The sequence below is a fragment of the Phalangium opilio genome, unplaced genomic scaffold (genome assembly GCF_054372755.1).
Source record: "Phalangium opilio isolate 3A_F unplaced genomic scaffold, DU_Popi_V2 ptg000200l_1, whole genome shotgun sequence".
NCBI lineage: Eukaryota > Metazoa > Arthropoda > Arachnida > Opiliones > Phalangiidae > Phalangium > Phalangium opilio.
In genome coordinates, this window is record NW_028324213.1 from 50807 (window position 1) to 60432 (window position 9626).

A 9626-nucleotide genomic window follows, 5' to 3' on the forward strand; every position below is an offset into this window, starting at 1 on the left:
GAGATATGGCAGAATTGGCTTGATATCTTTTGGGCCAGCGCGAGGGATAACATCCCATCTGTAACGCTGCTGTTATATATTTTGTTTACTTTTAACATAACATTAATTTATTCCGGGCCTAAACTTCTAGTGACTAATCGAAAAATTAATAGTCAATGCTTTCTTACTAAATAAGTTAAATAGTTTAAACTGAGGCCAATAAACAATAAATATTGTCAAAAGTACTATAATAAACATCCCTTCGGGAGGAAAGTAAACATCAGCCCATAGGCATAATGTTAAAACTCGCGCAATATCGTCGATCGGCCAAATACCATATATACACAATATCGGGCGCGGACAAGTCAATGTAAAATTTAGTTTTTTGATATGGTCGTTGGAAAATAGTTCAGGCGGGCCGGCGGGGAAAGACTTCTGCTAGCGCTAGGCCCAAGATGGCGAATGCCGAATCGCAATGTAATTTTTATGTACGAGATTTATCAAATAAATCTACACAAACGGTTATTACAAAACGAAAATCTAGTGTCCTAATAATCCAAGAAGATGAACATTCTGAACCAAAGAGGAAAAAATTGAAACAGGTAAAAATAACAGCATTTTATATCCACTTTTGTATGTGGGCCTTGGTTTTCATGTTTATGTCGAGTTAAATAATGTTTCGATTTAATTTAAGCTTAACCATTCTTAAATGTAGTTTCACTTAAATGAAAAATCTTTTCACAGACTAATATAATTCCTTGCGAAGATTCTGTCACCCCATCATCACGGCCACATTAGTTTCAAATTATTATTGATTGGTTGTCATCAAAATCGAGGAATGCTGCAGGAATTACCTACTTGGAGAAATTTGCTACTTCTAAACAAAATGACACATTTCCCAGCGAATTGAGTAAAGTTAGAATAGCACATAAAACACTTTAGTTTAAATACTTTAATATTTAAATACTTTTCATAGCCTTACTTGGAACTTGGAAGTGACATGGAGTGATATTTTCGTGTCCCAGATAGCTACGGAACCAGCAAAAGTTCTTATTGATAAAGAAGAAGAAGCCAGATTGATGTTCGTTTTCAAAGGATGTGTCATGAAGAAACAATTGTTTGGCGATGAAACATTTTTCAAGAATGAAGGAGAAATTATTTTTGAAGACCTATTATCTGATGGTTTTATTCTTTGCCCGGATTGACAAAAGAAGCTAAGGCTATTGTAAAATCACGGCGAATAATACCAAGGAACATAATTGAGTATTGTTATCCGATAAATCACGTTTGTTCTCAAAAATGTTCACTTTGGCTGAAAATTTCATCGAAAGCTCCCATTGCGGAAGTTACCAGCGGTAAATATTCTTGCAGCCATTGTAGGTATGCATCCCGGTATGCGAATACATTTGTCAAGAAGGAGCTTAATTTGAAATGTAAACGATCGCCGTCTTCTCATGTAAATTTTAAATTTGTATCACCGCGTTCAACTAAAATAAGACGGAATATAGCCAGATATAGAAAGCGTAGACTCTTTTTGTGTAATGAGAAACTAAAAGACAAATGCCAGGATCTCACACTCAAGTTATCCAAGAAGGAGAGTGACGAAATGGTTAAAGCTACTTCTATAATAAGTCAGAAATTTAAACAAGAGCTGGAAGATGTTATGACAGCTAATACAGATGTCGATATTTCAATCAAAGAAACCGTACTTAGTGCGTGGTTAAAGGATTGTGAAATACATCACGCAAAAACGTTTTGGATTTTGCTAAAGATCAGCAACAAAACTGTAAGTCATTAACAATCATGAGACTATCTTAGGGACCGTCCATAAACTACGTCACGCCAAAAATGGCATTTTCTGACCCCCCGTCCCCCCTTATCACACTTGGTCACATTTTCTAAGACCCCTCCCTAAAAACTACGTCACATTTATTTACCCCCCCCCCTCAAAGGACTATTATTTGTCTTAATTTACCAATTTAATTTGATTAATTTAAAAACAGATTCTTTTTTTCCACTCAGAAATTTCTGCTCGACTTGAAAGTTCATTTATGTTTTTAGCTTTTATGAATTACGTGCCTCTTATTTCGCTTTAGAACTTCAATGTCTGGATGTGCTTTTTTATAACCATCCAAAATATTTCCGAAAAGCTTAGTTAAAGGGGCACAATTAATAAATTTCGACATTGTCACTTGAAAACCTTAGGCTAATCGAGCTCGGGGTTCAGATTTTAAAAATGTGCGAAAGAAACGATACCATTTAAATCGGATGGAGGATCCTATTCATCCTCACAAATGCTAGTGGCGAATAAACAGTAACATTAGAGAGTTTAAGCTGACACTACATTTAGCAGTTCTTATAAGTACGTGTAGCTAGTTCTGCAGAGAAACGTGTCTCTTAATTTTAAACGCGCTGTTTAAATTGACTACACGTACGAGTAAGAAGGTGATCATTGCTTACAGTTTCTACTATTTAGGCGATGATGGAATAAAAATTTTGTTAAATTATTGTAGAAGTCGTTGTCACGGTGGACTTTGAAACGTTGTGTTTTTTCTTTTATAAAAAAATGGTCAATCGACCTCTTACTGACTTCGTAATAAAATTAATTTCAAATGTGACGTCACACATCGAAGGACTCCTCCCTCCCCCCTCGTAACGGACCGTCACAAACTTACAAACCTCCTCCCCCCCCTAGAAGTGTGACGTAGTTTATGGACGGTCCCTTACGTGAGTTAAGTTGTTAACGCAAGATTTATTTATTTAGCTATTGGTGATAGAAAAAATAATTGGAGTGCAATTTCATATCGAATTGGTAATAATTTTTACAACTTTCCTATTTTTTATTGCTTGAACAAACTTGTTCTAAATCTCATTTTTAACTAAGCCCAAGCTGTTGCCTGCCGAAGCCAATCTGCATAAATAGCCTTGCAAACCCCAGTAGCACAAGCCTTCCGCATAATAGTCGGTTAAAGGTCGAATAGTCGGTTTACGGTCCAGTCGGCTGTACCGTGCTTATTCCAACACTTTTCCGACTCTTGGAGCCGACTACTTCTTTTAGTTGGCTATGCCGACATCTATCTGACAGTTGGAACTGAGATGGTTTAAAGTAGGCTTGCCTACCGTCTAGAAAATTCCAACTTATTTTTTGCCAATTGATTACCGACTCTTTCACGCTAGTCGGTATTGTGACGTTTAAGAAGAGTGAAATTAAAAGCAAAGTTATGCTTAGGCCGTTTAGTAACCGACATTTATCCGACAGTTGGAACTGAAATGGTTTAAAGTAGGCTTGCCTACCGTCTAGAAAATTCCAACTTATTTTTTTCCAATTGATTACCGACTCTTTCGCGCTAGTCGGTATTGTGACGTTTAAGAAGAGTAAAAATAAAAGCAAAGTTATGCTTAGGCCGTTTAGTAACCGACATTTATCCGACAGTTGGAACTGAGATGGTTTAAAGTAGGCTTGCCCACCGTCTAGTAAATTCCAACTTATTTTTTTTTCCAATTGATTACCAACTCCCTCGCGCTAGTCGGTATTGTGACGATTAAGAAGAGTAAAATTAAAAGCAAAGTTATTCTTAGGCCGTTTAGTAACCGACATTTATCAGACAGTTGGAACTGTGGTGGTTTGAAGTAGGCTTGCCTACCGTCCTAAACATGTAACCCATTTTTGCCAATTGATTACAAACTCCTTCCCGCTAGTCGTTTAAAAAGACGTTTAAAAAGAGTAAAATGAAAAACGAAGTTGTTGGTAGGCCTTCTTTTTCCGTGGGACGGTTTTTTTTTGGAGTTTTACTATTCCGCATATGCCACCAAAATATTTTTGTTATATATTTAACTTATACTATATTTCGACCCACAATCAGAAGTTGATAATACTATATTTTTGGCAACACTAGAAACTTAACCTTACAAAAAACTGCAAAGCAAGAAAACACATCTGATTTTCTAGTTTGAATTTTCCCTCCTGTAATTTCTCGGGTCAGGTGACACGCCTCTGTTCTATTGGCGTAACTAAGGTAACGGCCTGCACGTCATCATCGAAGAGGGCGCTGCTAGTGCGAAAGCTTAAGCAAGTCAGCCTTTCCAGTATCTCTGACGCTGCTGAGACGTTAGAATGTTAAAACGAGATTTTTGTGGTCGAAAATGATTAGTTCTTGGCTTGCTAACTTTCAATTTCATCGCTAAGGTTCTTTGTCACACTATATAAACTAGAATCGTCTTCGTTTGTCACGTAAGGTTTGAATTTTGTTATTGAATTATCAATTAATCTACCTCTTAGAGCCAGTTTTATGCATAAGCCTTTGCTTTTTACCTAGCTTCTCATCTGCTGGGAACCAAAACTTAAACGTTTATGTATACCTTCAGTTTCTTTGTTTGAATATAAAAGAAGCAAGTGTTTTGGGGCGCTTGGAGTTCAAAAACCTTTTATATTAAGTATTTTAGAGATTTTTGGTTGTGAAAATAATACTGAATTCCAAAATAGATCTCCATTTGTTTTAGTTACAGAATTTTTATGCGGTTTCAAACATTTTAAGAGAAAAATGTGTCAAGTAATACCCTTTAGAATTGTATGTTTTTCTTCTTCCTTAAAAAATCTGTAAGTGTATATTTTTCATTAAGATTTTTGTAATTTAAGAGATAGCAACTGGCCACATCGAAGATATTAACAATGAATAATAATAAATGCTTTAATTGATGTAAATATTATACTCGGCCTGAAAAATTTTACTTTTTGTTGAAACCAATTAGCTAGGCAGCTAATATTTCCATTAGACTAGTCGTGTAATATCGAATACATTGTTTATTATTTGAAATTGTTATAATTGATGCTCAACCTGTATGTTACTTGAAATATTCAAAGTACAAATTCTAAAGTGATTTTCGTTGAAAATGTATTAAAGAAATTTCAATACTAGGTATCAGTATTCTTTACTATAAGCGAATGAAGCGAATGAAGCCTCGAGTTAAGGTTTGATCGTCGCAAAAGCGTCGGACCTCTTGCTGACAGGCGGTTTAGTCGACTCTCAAACGTGTTGGATGAGGGTCGTATTTCATTCGTGTCGTAACAGTAGGTAAACTAGTGGGCCATCGTCCCACCGGGCGGACATTTCGATTCTCAAACACTTACTCAACCTGCCCTTTACCGACGATTTACCGTTCCTATACTAAAAAGCCGCGAAATCGTCGGATTGAGCGCGGCTTTAGGTAGGCATAATGACGCCGACATATAGTCGGCCAACAGTCGTTTTATAGTAGCCTCAAAACAGTAGGAAAACCGGCGAGCCGTCGTCCCGCCGGGCGGACATTTCGACTCTCAAACCCTTACTCTACCAGCCCTTTACCGACGATTTACCGTTCCTATACTAAAAAGCCGCGAAATCGTCGGATTGAGCGCGGCTTTAGGTAGGCATAATGACGCCGACATATAGTCGGCCAACAGTCGTTTTATGGTAGCCTCAAAACAGTAGGAAAACCGGCGGGTCGTCGTCCCACCGGGCGGATATTTCGACTTTCAAACTATTACTCTCCTGACTTATTAGTGACTTTTTACCAACTCGTCGGTAACACACAAAGCCGACCATGTAGGCCCTACGTCGGCAGTGCTACTAGCGTAAATCAAAACACAGCAGCTTCGGGAGGATCTATGGTAGTTTCCCCTCCAGTGTTTCAGGGCCATCCATTACTTATTCTACCCCGTTAAAGATTCCCTCGTACACCGGTAATCCGTCACACCCCTGTCCGAATCAGTTTTTAAAGAGAGCGAGACAGGTAATGTTAACTAGCAATCAGCCTGAATCAGACTTTATTCAACGATGGATGCCGACCATGTTGTGGGGTCCCGTGTTCGATTGGTTTGGCGCAGAGGGCGGATTTCATTACTAGGCCGATTTTGGAAGTAGATGTAGGGCTCGTTTTGAGCGCATGACAAATGACGCACACGTCAAAGGTAAAATTAGTGAATGCTTGCAAAAACCACAGGATTCAGTCTGTGAATATTTAGACGTCATCCAAAAATTGTTGGAACAAGTCAGGCTAGCAAGAAGCAATCTCAGACAGGAGATTAAAATTCATCTCATATCGAAAACATATACCACGTTACGAGATTTAATTGACGACGTGGTAATGATTGATAGACTTGCAGGAAGGAATAGGCCTTCGAACTTAAATCAAAATGTTGGTAACCATAGTGCGAACACTGCCGGTCAAACAAACCGTCAAAATTTTCAAAGAGGAAATAATGGTGCTGGTCCTCGTGAATGTGCGCGCTGTGGGAAGCAGGGGGATACTATAGACAATTGTTGGTCTAGGCCAAGTCACCGGCCAGATCACGGAAGGAGCGGCCCAAACTTTCCAAACATTCAGTGTTACGAATGCCATCATCTCAGGCACAAAAAGGTTCACTGACCAAATAAAAAGGGGCCAGTTACGATAAACAAAGATAAGGGAAACGAAGTGGCGGGTGGCCAAAAAGGGGTCAGCCGTCCCGCATCGAGGTAAAGAAGGAGAACCCCGCTAGCACGTGTATAACGAAACCACTGAACTTTGTAGGGGGTCAAGATTATCTTGATATTTTTGTACATCCTATACCATGCCTAGCTTCAGTGGATCCTCTATCCACTCATACTTTGCTTAACAGTGCATTTAAACCTCTTATATAAAAATTCGGGTATGGCACAAAAGAAAATAAATTAATATTAGCTCAATCATATGGTTCACTTTTGGCTTCAGAAGTTTAGTTAAAGTAGATTTTGGTTTACCGAGGAAACAATTAAGTTTTGATACGGTCTACTTACCAAACATAGAGTATTCTTGTATTATAGGTCGTGATATGTTACGGGAAACGGGTATGATAGCTAATTTTGAGAAAAATTGTTTTAGTTGCCCCGATAGGGATAGCGAGCCAATAGAATTTAAGAACGTAAATGCAAAGGTAGCATTGTGTTGTAGTTGAGCTCATCAAAACTGTTACACCGATTATTAAGGAATTAAAGCAGCCTAAGAAAGGACGAATACTCTAGATTTTGAGAAGCAGGAACAGCTTAGCGACTTGGTGTATAGGTTCCGAAGTATATGATCCACAATTCCCGGTAGAGCCGAAAGAATCGACATTATATTGACGTGGGAACGCATTACCAAAATCTAATCCCCCTTACCGTTTCAACCCCACCAATAGGGAAATTGTAAAGAACATTATTAGTGATATGATTAATTTTCATCTGATTGAGCCCAGTAACAGCCCCTGGGCAAGCCCAGCATTTTTAGTTAAGCAAAAATCGAAACCGAGAATGTGCATAGATTTCAGACCGGTAAATAGTGTAACTAGAAACGACGCATATCCGTTGCCGCGTATAGACTACATTTTACACTCCATCCAAAAGCCCGCTTTCATAACGACCTTAGACATGAACGCCGCATACCATCAAGCACCGATTTATGAGCCACACCGCGATATAGCCGCGTTCTTGACACGGATTATTTCGATCAAAAGTTGTCATGTTTGGTCTCACCACCGGCTACATTTCAGGGCATGGTCAACAACATGTTTGCTGATTTATCGGGAAAAGGCGTCTGCGCTTATTTGGACGATTTAATTATTGCCTCCACAGATTTTGATTCGAACATTGAAAAGTTGAAAAACGTATACAATCGGTTACTGGAAGTAGAAATAACAGTGAGCGCAGCGAAAACGCAATTTTGCAAAAAGAAATGCAAATTTTTAGGACATATCGTTTCGGAGATTGGTGTGAATTTGACCAAGAAAAGAACAAAGCTATGGTCAAATTCCCTTCACCAAAGATCGTCCTTCAACTGAGACGTTTTCTCGGCTTGGCGAGCTATTATAGGCGATCTATAAAAGCATTCGCTAAAATCGCCAGTCCACTTCATCACCTCTTGAAAAACGAAACAGATTGGAGGTGGGGTGACGAGTAAGACCAATCCTTTAATACCTTGAAGTAGGAATTGTTGTCTGCCCCAGTGTTAAGTTCACCGGACTATACAAAACCCTTCATACGACACACGGACTCTTCCAACCTTGGATTGCGAGCAGTGTTGTCGCAGAAAGTAAAGGGAAAGCGACACGAAAATATTCCACGACAGAGCGGGAATGTTTCGGTGTCGTCTGGGCAGTGGAGAAGTTTCTCCCAAACATAGTAGGGTCAAAATTTGAAGTTTTCACTGATCACGCTTTATCGCTTGCGAGACCCCACCGGCAAATTTGTCAGGTGGAACGCGAGTCTACAAGCTTTTGATTTAACCGTAATTCATATCCCTGGCAAAGATAACATTGGAGATGAAGCTAGTAGTAGTAGGAAAGTGGGAATTCAAAATCATTAGGAGGTGGAAAAGAGGTGTTTTTAAGGTGGAATTGAGGCGACCCAAAAAACCCATGTTAAAATCCCATAGGGTTTAACATGGGTGGGAGTTAAAAATCAAAAGGCGTTTGGCTTCAGTTAAAGCCAACACTTTTGAATTTTTATCAAGTTTTAACTTAAGATAACGTGATTCTAAAGAAGAAAAATGTTCATTCGAAAGTTGTGGTGTGCTTGGGATAAGCAAAGACTCCTTTTCGTGTCTGTGTGTCAAGTACGTATGGTACTATATAAGTCAATCGCATTTTAAATAAAATGTTTTGTACTTTAAAAAAATTTAACAATGTAAGTAACGAATATCTTAAATATTTGTTTAATCTAAGTAAGTTTTCTTTTAGGAATGGTCTGAAAGTGTTTCCCATAAAGGTCAATAAAATTCGTCTTGGGACTATAGATGGTTTAAGTGGTATAAATCTAACCCATGAAAGTATTCCTCCATCTATGTAAAACTGAGGAAGATAATGTAACGTTCTTTGACACCAATTCCTCCATTGTTCAACAAGATATTTTGACGAATTGAAGACGTGACGAATTAAACTTTCATATCATCAAGATGTGAAAGTACTAGACATACGACAAATGTATCGCTGACATGGAGCGTTTTACGGGACGGTTTACCCTGGAAAGAAAGAAATTAGCATAACCAGATCCTCATGGAAAAAACTCAATGAAATCTACGATGACATTAAGATATATCATAATTCAAATTATATTACCGTGGCCGTTGCAGAATTTCCCGCAATTCTAGCTATATTATAAATGCGCATATTCTCTCTTTAAAATTCAACAACTTCTCTTACTTCGGCTTTTGCTGACTTGTCAGTTAACATCCTTCCAGGTTTGAGGGACATATAATCCGTCATTATAAAATCATTTTGTATGATGGAATAGAGCTCCACTGATCTAATTGACTGCAGAGTAACCGTCCTTGATGTACTGGTTTCGCTTATCTTTTAACTAGTGTTTTTTGTTATTCATCTTTTTGTTTTTGTTTTTCACTAACAGCTGGAATCGAATCTAATTGGATTAGATTAGATTATCGATCGGCAAACTGTTCTCTTCTTTTCGCGTATTTGCAGCCTTCATAAAAAGTTCAAATTCATCAGAGCCAATCCGTGATGGAATATCTTCTTCCCTGTCATCATCAGTTTCGTCCCCGCTTTCCGTTTGAACATCTAATTTACTGTCTTCCGTCATCTGGACAAATCTTTCAACCTCTTTCCCCAATTGCAGTGAACTGGGAAGAATTATGCTTTTAGTTTTCACTAAATCATC

General features: G+C 38.3%; 1 long non-coding RNA gene across 1 annotated transcript; it reads left to right on the forward strand.

Annotated features, from left to right (window-relative positions):
* Positions 1–4095: 4095 nt before the first annotated feature.
* Positions 4096–4714, forward strand: LOC149621738 (uncharacterized). The gene is made up of 3 exons (XR_016374986.1): positions 4096–4215; positions 4296–4413; positions 4480–4714. It is a non-coding gene; the product is annotated as an uncharacterized LOC149621738 (long non-coding RNA).
* The last annotated feature ends 4912 nt before the right edge of the window (positions 4715–9626 follow it).